Genomic DNA, 14974 nt, shown 5'->3' with positions numbered 1-14974 from the left:
ATTAATGGTGTCTATACTCTGTACATTTGGGGAAGGAGGGAGAAAGATGGGGCATCATATCAGAAGTTCACCACATGTCCTCTAACCTCATGTGTCCAATTATATGTGTGTGTGTATGTATGTGTTATCTGACTCTCTTTTCCTTTTGTATCCTCACCCAATTCCTTATGGCTCCTAAACCCACCTGAATGACAAGAACTAAACATTTGCCAAGTATAAATACCCCAGCCACCAAGCAGCCTAAAAGCTAAGCTAGTCCTTTCTTTCCATCTCATTCAAATCACTATGAGTTAAATATGGCTTTTCTTCCCTTAAACAGTAGACTTTTTGAGGAAACAAACTGTGCAAAGAAATATACAATTGAATAACTCAGTAACAGAGCTAAAGAACAGGTAATGGTGAATTGTATTACTATTATCATCCACTAAGACAAAAAAAAAAAAAAAAACACTGTCTGTTGACAACCACCAAGATCTCAATTCAAGGAGCAGAGATGGGTACATTTTTACTATGGTGAGAGCAATGTCATGTCAGCCCCTCGTAGCTCATTTATATATTGGAGATAATATTTGGTTGGTTTTCCCTAAACAGGTGTCTTGAGCATATTCCAGGACCTGCAGGAGCCATAGGATATAAAAAGTCGAATAAATTATAGTCCTTGTTCTGTAAGAGGCCATAGCCTTTGCTGGTAGTGACAAATGCACAAGCAAATAATGACAAGGGAGTTAATGGAAGTGTATATAAAGTGCCAAAGACAGATCTGAGAGAGGTAAGGATGTTTCCAGAGCTGTGATGCTATTGGATCTGAGTCTGGCAGAATGAATAGAATTCTACAGGGGAGAAGGTGAAAAAGCATCTTCTATGACAGAGGAGTAAAAATTGGAACGTTGAAGACCAAAGGAAGCCACAAGGCTGAAACAAAGGACTGAGGATTATGGAATGTGGATTTAGAAAAGAAGGCTGGTGTCAAACTAGTAAATTCTTCCTAATATATTTTGTTTAGGGTTTTGGACTTTATTCCATAGATCAGAAGTTCTCAATCATGGAGTCAGTGTCTCACTGATATGCTGTGATGGGGCCTATTGAAGAATCATTGGTTACCAATAAAAGCATAAATGTTTGCTTATGACATCACATATATAATATATATGTATGCATAAACTATACATACACATATGGCACAAACTGCTGTCTGTCTGTCCACTAGCCTTTCTCCCTTTCTTTCTGAGTACCAGACCCAATTCTGGAGGAGAAAGGATATGCTCTCAGCACAGAGTTTACTTGAGATTCTCTCCCTCTTCCAGTGCCCCTCCCTCAATTTACACATGTGCTCTCAAGAGTGTTCTCTCTCTCAAATAAAATAAATAAAACTTAAAAAAAAAAAAAAGGTAGAGATTCCATGATGATTTTTCAGTGGAAGAAAGGCATTCCAAAGTCTGTGCTTTATAAAATCATTTTGACATTATTGTAGATCATACATTTGCTGAATCAGAGATAATATGGCCTATCGAGTAAAGAACAACTTTTGAAGCCATATTTCCAGAGTTCACATTCCAGTCCCACCATTTTCTATAAAATGAGTTATGGAAGTTTCTGATGAAACTGAGTACTGGATTGGGTGTCCTGCAGTGTAAGACTAATGATTTGCTAACTGGAACTTACTAAATAGGCATATTGAGGAGGAAAAGAGATATTCAGTCAGCTAGATGAGCAGAGCTGAACCTAACTGAAGGCCAACTTGCCCACTCTATCATTTGCTCACAATCACATTTCACTCTTTCCAAAGCAAGTCGTATTGGCACTCCAATAAAAAGCTTGTGGAGAAAGAGGCTTGATGAATTCATACCCAATCAGCAGACTATTTTCAGTTCTATAATTCCATACCACTCTCTTTGTGATCTTTGAACTAAGTGCGTTTACAGCATATGGAACAACAATAGTAAGTACTCCCAGCCCAGCAAGAAGAAATAAAAAATAGCTTAAGCTCTTGTAAATTTCCAATACCAACTGAACACCCTCATTGTCTGGGCCAGTTGGCTCCCATTGCCTGCTACCCAGTGCAATTCAGTGCGTTAATCAATAAAGCAAATGCAGCCTTGCAAAGAGATGTGCACAATGTTCCTTTTCTTGAGGGTCAGGTTGATAATCTGCTACATTGTAATACACCACAAGACCTAACAGGCTGTTCTAAACATCCTGATGAAGCAAACTGGGAAAACTGTGGGTTCCCATGAAGACATAAGCAGCATGTTAGCCATTTCTAGTTGATTTTTCTCTGTTCCCTCTGTGATTTAAGACAATTTTACAGTTGTATTGGTGAGTTAAACTTATGAGACCATTCAGTTGCAGCAGCAAATGGTGCTCCAGAGAACCCATAATAGACAACAGCTGTAAATAGTATGCGACACACATACCATGTGTTTTTTTCTTGCTATTGACAATTTCAGTTTTAAAAACTCATTTCTGCTTAGGGTAGGGCAAAGAGTATCAGGTATCTGTATTTTTTTTCTCTGTAATTTATAAAATCTATTCCGGAGGTCACCAAACTCTATAGGGGAGTCATGGTTTGGCAATATGCTGATTCTTAAAGCTCAGTATTGAATTTATGTCAGTGGTAATAACATCTGTAAAAAGAAGTTAGAAACAAGTAGGGGATTATATAATGCCTAAGAGATATCGGGCTCACAGCCAACGAAGAACTAAGAACTGAAGACAGTGTGTGATGATACTCGTGTGTACCCAACTATATAAACAGCCATCCAGTTACTCTTTTTTTTTTTCTTTCAACAACATTTATTAAACTCCTACTGGCACTCTGCAAGGTTCTGGAGATTCTAAGAGAAATAGTGGTTTTTGCCTTCAGGGAACTAATAATAGTCTAGTGGGAAAGACAGGCACACAGATAATTATGATCCAGTGTGATCAGGGTCGTTTGTCAAGACATTTTCAAAGCATAGTGGAATGCTCATTACAGCATTATTTATAATGATGAGATCGACTGGAAATGACTTAAATGTGCACCCATAGAAACTAGTTAAGAAAAGGATTCATAAACAGAATACTATGCAAGCATTAAAATGGCACCTAGATCTTTTTGTTGACACTAGAAGATATCTGTGACACAACGATGGGTGACAAAACACAGGCAAGAGAGCTGCATTACAGTGGATCCATTTGTGTGTAGTTGTAACATTCATTTGAAGTATCTATCTATACATAGGACACATATCTGGGTGGAGGTCAGCTCGGCAATTTTTACATCCACTATATCCCTATCTAGAATGTTCTCCTCTTCAGAATATAATGATCATATGCCAACTCTCCCAAAGGCAAAATATTTTCAAATAGTAAACCACAGAGGAGAAAGAGGAAAGAAATGGATTTTCACAGAAGAGGTAACATTGGATCTGGTTTGTCTAGTGAGAGTTCACCAGATGAAGAAAAGAAAGGAAGGAAGTGATAGTAAAAGGGTAAGTAAAAGCACTTTGCAAAATAATGAGGGCATAGAGCACATAACACCTGAAGAAGAGTAAAGTGCTTTGATGTGGCTGAAGCTCTAAGTTACACGGAAGGTAAAATGGGAGTGAAACCATAACGTGATTTGCACCTATGTCTGTAGACCTTTGGAACCAATGTTAAGGAGATTGAAAACCATCTTGCAAGTTGTGAAAGTCCCATGGAAAATCCTTATGCAGGGGTGTGATCAGACAGCAATTCTCACTGGAGCTGAAGACTCAGATACTGGGCTTAAGAGGTGGGAGAAATGGCCAAAAGAGCAGTCTGATTTCCAAAGTCCAGGAAGGTTACCTTGCCCTTTACTCTGGAAGAATGTAGATAAAAACAACTTGATTGGGGTCTCTAGGTGGCTCAGTTGGTTAAGTGTCTGACTTCAGCTCAGATCCTGATTTCAGGGTCCTGGGATCGAGCCCCAAGCCCCATGTCAGCAGTGGGGGGCGGGCTGTGCTCAGGTGGGGCAGGAGGGGCCTGCTCCTCCCCCCCACACCCACTCATGCTCACTCACACTCTCTCTGTCTCAAATAAACAAATAAAATCTTAAAAAAAAATAACTTGATTGATGGGTAAGGACGGAGGCGAAGAAACAAACATGGGAAAAATTGTCAATGAAAGTAGATTCTGAAAAAAAAGAGAAAATCTGAAAACAGGTGTGGTGAAAAATCTTTACACATTTTAAAATATACTACTGTTTCCCACCAAAGGTAATATACGATGTACATTTTCTGCACTGTGTGTTCCATCACTTTTTTAATTAGCTTTATTTATAGCATAATTTACATTCAATAAATTTCACCAATTTTAATTTTACAATTCAGTGAATTTTGACAAATGTATTCAGTACTGTAAAACCACTATGATCATAATATAGAGCATTATTACCATCACAAAAATCCCCCTCATTCTGTTTTGCAGGCAACTCCCTTACCCATCCCTAGCCTGTGGTAACCAGTGATCTGCTTTTCATCTCAGTAGTGTTGTCTGCTCTGGAATTTCATAAGAATTGATTCATACAGCATACAACTTTCCTGTCTGCCTTCTTTCACTTAGCATAATGCTTTTGGGAGTCATCCACACGGTTGTACGTATGTATCAAAAATCTGTTCCTTTTGGCCATGGATTATATTCCAGTGTGCCACAAAGCAATGGATATGCCACCATTGTTTTATCAACTCAATTCAATCAAACATTGGTTTAAGCATTTGAGCTATTTCTAGTTTAATAAGTCTGCTATGAATAAAGCTATTTTAATAATTTGCATACATGTTCTTCTTTGGAGTGAATACCTACCTATAGAATTTGTGCATATTATGATAAGGTTAATATTATAGTAGGTTATTACAAGGGGCTGCCAAACTGTTTCCCAGAGTCTATACCATTCTGCCTGATCAACCCTTAACATTGTCAGGCTTTTTAATTTTAGCCATTAATTTTTAATGGGGATGTAGTGTCTAATTGTTGTTTCAATCTGCATTTCCCTGATGACTAATGATGTTGAGAACTGTGCGTTGTTTTTTAGCTACTTCCATACCTTCTTAAGTGAAGTACTTGGTTGAATCTTTTGCCCATTTTAAAATCAGATTGTTTGTCTTATTATTGAGTGTGAAGGGTTCTTGATATCTTCTAAATGTTATCCTCTGGCAGATGCACGTTCAGTATATTCTTATTCAAGTATTTGGATTACCTTTTCATTTACTGGACTATGTATTTTGAAGTACAAGTTTCTTATTTAATAAAACCAAATGTATGCACTTTTTTCTTTTGTAATTTGGATATTTTGTGATTTACTAAAAAATCTTTGCCTGACTCATTGTGACAATAATTTTCTTCTGCAAGAGTTAGTCTAAGTTTAACATTCAGATCTGTTTACATAAGGTGTTTCAAGTTAATTTTGGATTATGATATGATGTAAAAGTTGAGAATCACATTTTCCCTACCATAATATCCTTTAGCATTTTCTACATATTCAATCTTATTCTCTGCAAAAAACAACAATTTTATTTTTCCTCTCCAAACCTGAAGGCATTTTTTTTCAACTGGGTGGTATTTTCAACCTGACATTCTCAAAATATAATCAATTTGATTATATTATCCTTTAATATAATTCTGGATTCAGTTATTTCTTTTTTATTTATTTTTTTATAAATTTATTTTTTATTGGTGTTCAATTTGCCAACATATAAAATAACACCCAGTGCTCATCCTATCAAGTACCCCCCCTCAGTGCTCGTCACCCAGTCACCTCCACCCCCCGCCCACCTACCCTTCCACCACTCCATAGTACGTTTCCCAGAGTTAGGAGCCTCTCATGTTCTGTCTCCCTTTCTGATATTTACCACTAATTTTTCTCCTTTCCCCTTTATTCCCTTTCACTATTTCTTTTTTTAAAAAAGTTTTATTTATTTATTCATGAGAGAGAGAGAATGGCAGAGGGAGAAGCAGGCTCCATGCAGGGAGCCCGATGTGGGACTCGATCCCGGGACTCCAGGATCATGCTCTGGGCTGAAGGCAGACCTTAACCACTGAGCCCCCCAGTGTCCCTTCAGTATTTCTTTATAATTTTTGTATCTATGTCCCATGGGACAGATGGACCTGGAAGGAATTTTTTTCTTATAATGTCATGGTCAGGCTTAGTTATCAAGGTTAGAATGAGTCAGAAACCATTATCTCTTTTTCTTTTCTGTGTAAGATTTTTGAAGCTTGGAAATATTTCTTCCTTAAATTTATGGTAAAATTTCCTGGAGATGCTATCTGAACCTAGAATTTTCCTTCTCAGAAGACTTGAATAACAATCTAATTTATATAGTAACAAATCCAAATTATTTTATTTTATTTTTAAAGACTTATTTATTTTAGAAAGAGAGTGTGTGCATGTGAGTGGTGAGGAGGGGTAGAGGGAGAGGGAAAGAAGCAGACTCTCTGTTCAGCATGGAGCCCAGTGTGGGGCTCAATCCCAGGACCTGGAGATCATGGCCTGAGCTGAAATCAAGAGTCCGATGCTCAACGATTGAGCCACCTAGGCGCCCTCAAATTATTTTAAAACATATTCAAATTGTGTAATAAAAACCCAACTGTTGAGACTTTCTATTCCCTCTTATGTCCATTTGGTAGCTATACTTTTCTGTAATTTTGCATTGAAAACTATACTTTCAAATTTATTGGCATAAATCCCTCATTATATCTAAGAATCTCTAGTAAAGATCTCTTAAAAAAAATTCAATTAGCCAACATATTAGTTTCAGATGTAGTGTTCCATAATTTATCAGTTATGTATAATGGTCTCTTATTTTTATTTCTGATACAGAGTGATTTTTTTCCTTAATAATTCTCAAAAAGGGCATAACATTTTAATTTTTTCCAAAAAATGTAAAATCATTTCTTTCATTAATTTCTGCTTATAATTTTTATTTATCCTTCCTTCCACTTTCTTTGCCTTTCATATTTTTGTTCTTTTAAAAAGAACCTGAAATGATATTTAGATCATTAGCTTAGCATATGATAAAATTTTAAATACATCATCCAGGTATTTAAAAGAATGTTGTTGGTTGCTATGTTCCATATACACTAATTATATCAGATTTGTTAGTCATGTTATTCATATTTTCTATATTCTTGCTTGGTATTATGTGTCCTTATACTATGAGTTACTAAACAGGTATGTCACAAGTTTCTAAAGATTGATTTCAGATTTATCCATTTCTCCTTAAAATGTTGTTAATTATTTTAAAGCTATTCTATTAACTGAAACTAGGTTTAGAATCATTTCATTGTCCTAACTGAATTTTTTTATTGTTATAAGGTATCTCTCTATTTCTCCTAAAGCATTTTGCCTTAGCTTCTCATTTGTCTGTATTCATATAGACTGGATTTCTTCTGGTTAGTTTTTACAACATGTATCTTTTCTCATCCTTTATCTTCAAACTTTCTATAATTTTTAGTTAGGTGTTTATTTCTTGGAAGTACCATATAGTTGGATATTGTGTTTTATTTGATCTAGCATTATTTTATTTTAATTGTAATATTTAATCTATTTACACTTGATGCAATTAATGATATACTAACACTATCATTTTATTATTTGTTCTCTGTTCACCTTAACTATTATATGATCTATTTCCTGTCCTATCTTGTCTTCATTTGAATTGATTGCATATTTTTTCACATTGTCCCTTTTTCTTTACCACTAATGTGATACTTACATGTCTTTTATTCTTTAATTAGTTACCTTAGGGATTATAATACGCACCTCTGCTTTATCATCATATGATATAATCTACTTTAAATCCCATTATACATCTTAAAATTCACAAAACATTTACATGATGTTAATATCAATTAAATTGTATATTTGCCCTTTTTAATTATGCTTCTCCCCTTCCAGCATCTATGTTTCATTTTCCCTCTGCCTGAAAAATCACCTGTTAGTATTGCTTCTAGCATGGGTCTGCTAGAATTGCGTACTCTTACTTTCTGAGGTTCCTCCATTTGTCTGAAAATGAATTCATCTCATCTTCAGTTCTGAAAAGTATATCTGCTGAGTATAGGAACATGACGCTCCTGATGCTAAACTCTGTTTTCCATTTCTTTCCATGTTCCTTCCACCAGGATTCTGCAAGACTTTGGCTCCTTTAACAGCCCTTACAAGTACTGAGAAGTTTGTCTCCTCATTTTGCAGAAGCAGGAATGCATGCTTTTGTTTTCTGCTACACACATTCTCTTTCCATGGTTTCCAAAAGAAGGGAGAATGTTTTCATAGGAATTTTCAAGTTCTTAAAACTTCTTATAATCTTGTTTTTGAAACATTGATCATGTTGAAATTAGCAGTAGACAATCCTAACCTCTGTAAATAATGAAGCATTTCCTTTTCTCCAAAGGTTGCATCACTTATTCCTCATACATTTCTAATTTCTTAGAATTTCCTCAACAATATGAACTAAAAGAACATTTTAATTCTATTCAATGTTATCATAACAGCTGGATCTCTGACAGATGAGTAAAGAATTGGGGCTTTTTAAAAGTGTGGGATCATATGGAAACATAAGGATGGCATTGGGAGAGAACCCTGCAGCTGAGAAGGTATCTTCACCTCCATTATTTCTTTGGTCCTCACAGTAAATCTGTGAAGTAGGAAGAGAGGCATTATTCTCTTGTTGTTTATAAGGCTAGGAAAGAGAGAAAGCAAGAAAAAAAAAACTGGGGTGCTCTGAATCAAAATCCAATGTTCTTTTCATTTGACCATGCATTGTTCTGTGTGTGTACTTCAGAGGAAGGCTGAAATGAATCCTATTGAGACAATACATGATGATACATTGAGGAGCAATCAAGTATCACACAAATTATGAACCAGGCAACTGGATTCTGTCTTGTACTGATTAAATGGATTTGGGAAAATTAAACTCTTTTGAAATCTCAGTTCCTGACCTATAAAATAAGGCTTTCTTAGGTCTTTGCAGCACTAAATTCAGTGATTACCACCGGCAAATGAAATATGGTAGATAAAAATAAAACATTTTAGCCAATGGATTCAATCCCCTCTGGTTCTATTATATCCTCCTGTATTATTTTAATAGAGCTCCTAACAAGAAGCAAAATTACGTGAAGCTTCATCTCTTTTTTCACTTCTTCCAGCATTCAGATGCAAGTACTAATAAGCGGTGAAGTGGTTAGAAGTCAGAAGGCAGTGCAAAAAAAGAATGCAGGTAATCACTGCTAATAACTGGCTTCAGAACAGCCAAGTTGGGCTGGATCTCTCTTGCTGCCCCTGGGAATGGGACATGATCCTTCCCAGAGGAGCAGGGTCTATCTGCTTATGTGACCTCCTTAGCAAACTCTTGGGCTACGGTCTTCCTGGCCATTTGCCATCAGAATAAGAAATTGACCAGACTGCAGATTCCTCCAGTGGCAAGAAGTGGACAAGATCTTGCCCCTTCCAGTTTTGCTCCCTGCCTTCCTCTCAAAGCCTGAGGTGTGACCTCCATACCCCCAAATGAATGACACACAGCTTGAGAAGCTGTGACTTCTTTCTGTGAAAAGATTTCTTAGTTTTCACCAAGAAGAAGTGGCGTGTGTGCTGACAGAGAGGGGAGAGAAGATGCTCATGGCCTGTATGCCCCACTGAGGAGTCTTGGCACAGTAAGGAGGAAGCCATGGAGCAAAGGCAGACCGCAGGCTCTTCACGCTTGATGAGCCATAGAAATTGATTGGAGGGTCACAATCTTGCCATTAGCAGCCCATGAATCCTTTCCTGAACTTCCTTAAACTTCTTCACAAATTCCAAATCCCACACTCAGCAGGGAGGGAAATTTTAAAGTACGAGTTCCCCACTAATGCCCAGGACCTCCCAAGCCCTACCCTCCCTCATTTGTCCTTGCTCCATCATCCATCCCTCCTGCTTCTTCACGGCAGGCAGGCACCTCCTCCTCACCAACTGTTCTAGCCACACAGCAACCCCAGTGAGCTAAAAACAAATAGAAACTTCAAATCTGACTGCATCGCCTTCCACAATCATAAACTGTACTGGAGTCTTCGCTCCTCACAGGATCCTCACTGAGAGCCCCCACCAGCAGGCCTCAGTCAGCCTGTCTGGTCTTGTTTCCCATCACTCCTGAACCAAGTATTCTTCCCTCTGCTTCATGCTATTTCCCAAAACAGTATGTCCTTTCCCTCTCTTGGCTCTGCAATGTTGCCTGAGCTATTCCTTCTAGTTCCCAAACCTTTTTTCTCTCTTTCTAAAGCTGTGTACATTTCAGACGATGTTTGCTGAGTAGATGGGTGTAATCCACTATAATAAGCTCCTGTCATTAGCCCCTCCATGCCCAATTATGTCACAACATATTAATTCATTTGGGTTTTTTCCCCCAAAATTCATTCATTCATTCAATAAGTTTTATTGTGCTCTTAAGAAACACTGGGTATTATAATGAGGTCTTGGCACTACACCAGTGAGAGTCAGAGTCCTAGCTGTCAGCAGCTTGCCTTCTAGTGGGGAAGGCAAAAAATAACACCACATAAGTACTATGAAAAAAATAAATCAAGCAGAGGGGAAAGAATAGAAAATCCAGAGGAGGGATGGAGTTATCATTTTAGAAAGGATGATCAAGAAAGGGCTTTCTAAGGAGTTGACACCTAAGTATGACCCCCTTGGGTGGAAGAAACTCAGCCAGCTCAAGACACACAGTTAATCGGGGCTGAAACAGAGTGTGTGATGTGGACAAGAGCCAGATTATGCATAAAGACTGTTTACTTGTGATGGAAAATCATGGAGGCCTTGAGTAGGGCAGTATCAGGATCTAATTTATACTTTTGCTCCAGTGAAGATACTTTTCCATACCACAGTCAGAATGAGGTTTCCAAAGTCCAGACAGGGAGGCCAGTGGGTTCTTTACATCTAACAATGACACCTTGCTCTGGATTTCAGATACCAAAAGGATGCCATAAAAAGACATTACTTTAAATTATTAGCCTTCAATAGGGATCACCCATCTGATTCTATCACTTCCTGTGGCCATTGTGAAAGTTTCCATCCATGAAGTAATAGACAGGATGATGCACCCATTCTTTTATTCAACATTTATTGAGTATTCTTTGTGTCCCAAACACAGTATCAAACACTGGGTATACCAAGGGATTCTAGACTGAGAATCTATCCTCAAAGAACTCCCAATTTCCCAAGGGAAATAGTTATTTATTGAGAGTGAAAGAATTTTGGCCTTCTGGAAACTTCTCTCATCTAGGGCAATGTATCTCCAACTGGATGGTGCCTGTAAATCCTTCAGAAATCTTGTGAAAAAGCAGATTCTGTTTCAGTAACTGTGGAATGGGGACTGATATCTTGCATTTCCACTAAGCTCCTGGGAGGGTGCCAACATGGCTGGTCCAAAGACCACACTCAGAGCAGCAAAGTTCTCCCTGTCCAACAGAAACATAACACAAGCCACAGAAATGCTGTGTGAAATTCCATGTATTCTATTAGCTACATTTCTCTAAAATAAAAATATGAAATTAATTTTAATAATAAATTGTATTTAATCCAATAGATCCAAAATATCACCATTTCGGTGTATAATCAATACAAAAATGGTCAGTGGGATATTTTACATTTTGGGATATTAAGTCATCAGAAGTCTGGCATGTATTTTACAATTTCAGCACGTATCAATTCGGACTAATCACATATAACTGCTCAACAGCCTCATGTGGCTCATGACTACTAACCTGAATAAGACAGCCCTAGATCTTCTATTGACTCTCTCAACGGAAACCCTTCACCACACCTAATGGTAGAAGTATATTAAACTCCAAAGGAATATCGTTGAGGTAGTGAGGAAATGAATAAAAGAATAAGGCTTTTTCTCCCCAAACAAAACATTCTGCTCCATTGCCTCCTTTCTCATGAAACAATTCAATTTTGATATATTATAAACTCATATTTCTTTGCAAAGGGCAATCTTGCCGTCTTACTTGGTACCCTTCTGTCTCCGAACTATATATATATATATTTAAAAAAAAGTAGGTTTGGATAATGGGTATAAATGAAGAGAAAATCAAGAAATCTATTCCTGGGCAATTTTCAGATAACCAAGAGGAAGTGGTATAATCGAGGCTGAGATAATAATTTTAGACTCTGAATAAATGTGAGAAAATTCATCTGCATTTCCTCATCTGCGTCAAACTGTACAGATTTTTCAGGAGGTTTTGTTATATTATAATATGCTGGAAATAAAAACTAATACATCTGTGCCATAATGATACATAATATATACAGTATGATAATAGAGTATTTGGATTGGGTTTGAGGAATTTACTACACACAGAAATGACAGTCACTTGGGAGAAGTGTGTAATCGCATCAGGAAAATTGCAGACAGATGCTGCTGCACTCTCCCCCGCCCCCCCCCCACCGCCCCGCCCCAATGCATCAGCTGATCTGAGTTAGGGATGTTTGCAATTTTGCCTGGGATCTGTGGGATCACTGGTACCCCAGGGCACTGGCTCCTCTGCCCCCGAACTCCCTAGTCGAATGAATGCTGCCCAGAGGAGGGCATTAACTAACTCCCTCAAGCTCAGGAGGCCCCAGGAGGACAGACCACTCAGCATGGGGCCAAATCACTACCAGTTATTTCTAAATGGAGGTTTTGAAAAGACATAGCAATCTCTGGCCAGAACTCCTGGCCTGGCCACGATATCAACAGAGCGTACATCACAGTGTGCTTGAGAAATATAAATAACCAGCATGAGAGGGAAGGAGACCCTTTCATGCTCCATGAAGACTCAGCTGACACAGCCCACCTTGTTATACTAGCTCTATTACATTTAGCTGTATTACTTGGTTTAGGAATAATATAAGTCACCGAAACCTATGAATCTTCAAGAAAGAAATGAAAGAGTTATAGGCTTTGCTCAGAAAACTTTGAAATATTCTAATGAATCACTCTGCGCCCAGGTCACATACAACGGGTCTCTTGCTTTGTTCTTTCCCACTATTCGCCTGAACATATTTGAACGGGAGAAGAATCCAAAGTGCCTGAGGGAGCAGGCTCTAGGTTCCAAAGACAGACGGAGTTTCCTCCAGAAGCAAAGCTTCTGCCCCTGTGGGGTTACCGTGGGCTGCTGGGGCAGGATTTTAACACACACCCATGAAGAAGGGAAGGAACAGATAAGCCTTGTGCGGGGGAAACGTGCTTTCTCATGTGATTGGACATCTTTATTTTTTTTTTTAATTTTTTTTTTATTTATGATAGTCACACACAGAGAGAATGAGAGAGAGAGAGGCAGAGACACAGGCAGAGGGAGAAGCAGGCTCCATGCACCGGGAGCCCGACGTGGGATTCGATCCCGGGTCTCCAGGATCGCGCCCTGGGCCAAAGGCAGGCGCCAAACCGCTGCGCCACCCAGGGATCCCTGATTGGACATCTTTAAATAGCCAAATAGCACAATTCTCTTTAAATTATAAATTAATAAACTTGAGAGCCTGCCCTCATCAGCACAGTGTCTTTCAGGAATCTTGGCTTCCCCCAAACTCTTTCCAGCTCCAGCTATTTAAGACAGCAGATAAACCACCAAGCAAAAACCGCACAACGAATAAATTACGGGCCTGAGTCATAAGGACCAATAAGGTAGGAGGAGAAAATTTAAGAGTCTTAAGCCCAAAACATATGTCACCACCTGACAATGGAGCAGAACTGTTTAAACCTGAAACCGTGCCAGGAAATTTCAATAGTTGTGTAATGTGCTTTGCGCCATGGAAATTTTTACTTTTGCAATCGAGTAAAGGTGTGGCCCAGGTTGTGTGGGGAGGCTGCCGGTGTTTAGGGAAAGTGGGGGGACGCCAGAGTAGGCAAATAACCTTGCTGCCTAGGTACTCTGCATACAGAACCATGAACTGTTATGGGTACGTGGAATGCAATGGAGTTATGACATTTTGAAATTAATTTTAAAATTAAGGCTGAGCTGCTCGTTTCCTGTAAGAGGCAGATGGAGGGAGCGAGGGAAGAAATAAGAAAGAAAGAGAAAAAGGGTTATCGTCGCTGCTGTTCCAATCCAAATGCTTATAGTGGTGACCTGCCAGTTCTTCCTTACGTAGCCTGACAAGGCTATTCCAGATTCCCAGTCGCTTGGCAACCTGCCTTTTATGTTTAAGCCATTTAAATGTATTCACCTTCTGAATTAGGTATATTCACAGATGACTGGGCAAGAAGAAAGAGCCCCTGGCAGGCCAAGAGCTCTTAGGATGTGTGGAATCAACAGAGTGTGTGCAGAGTTGGTCTGGTCAGAGAGCCTGACAGAGGATATTAGTGACACATTTAGGCCAGAAAATGAGAAATTGAGATCAGCATACAAAGTCTTTTGCTACTTCCAAACTGGGCTCCCATCAACATTAAAGACTTATTTCTGGTCCTCAACTTCAGGTTTCCTTCTGCCTTTTGGAAACCCTCCTTATGGCATGGGCAGCAGCCGGCACACAGCCCTGCACTTGGCATTGAACCCAATTGTCTCTGGGTCTCGCCGCTGCCCTGTGCAGCCTGAGATAGTGATGGTGAACCACCTAGTCAACTCTGCTGGAAATAGGAAGATCTCACCAGACTCCACACGCAGAGAATTACCAAGCCTCTCATTTCTCCCACCCAAATACTTTTTCAGATATTTCCATCTCCATCTCTGTTGATTCAAAGTATTCAGTGACACCCCCCCCCCAACTGCCCTTAGGATAAAATTAAGGGCACAGTTATTGGGGCACAAGGTCCTTCATGATGTGCTTTACCAGTGCAGGGATGCTCAGCCCTAGCCCCCATTGCACGGCACTCCCCCTGCACACATGAGGACAGTCAGCCTCCATCTGTTTCCATGCGCCCTACTCTGCTGCATATCTTTGCATGGGCTCTCCCTGCTGCTGTAATGCCTGCCCTCTTGTGCTCTCTCTGCCAGACAGCTCCATTGGACTTCAAGTTCAGGTCAAATGTCA

The 14974-nt window shown here is 39.0% G+C and overlaps 1 protein-coding gene across 7 annotated transcripts in view; it reads right to left on the bottom strand.

Annotated features, from left to right (window-relative positions):
• AGBL1 (AGBL carboxypeptidase 1) overlaps nt 1-14974 on the bottom strand; it is a 554941-nt gene that overhangs the window by 418810 nt on the left and 121157 nt on the right. The gene's annotated exons all lie outside the window — the stretch shown is intronic.

This window comes from Canis lupus, chromosome 3 (genome assembly GCF_003254725.2).
Source record: "Canis lupus dingo isolate Sandy chromosome 3, ASM325472v2, whole genome shotgun sequence".
NCBI classification, from domain to species: Eukaryota; Metazoa; Chordata; class Mammalia; order Carnivora; family Canidae; genus Canis; species Canis lupus.
Note: the sequence above shows the minus strand (reverse complement) of the source record. Positions and strands in the feature narration are given on the sequence as shown.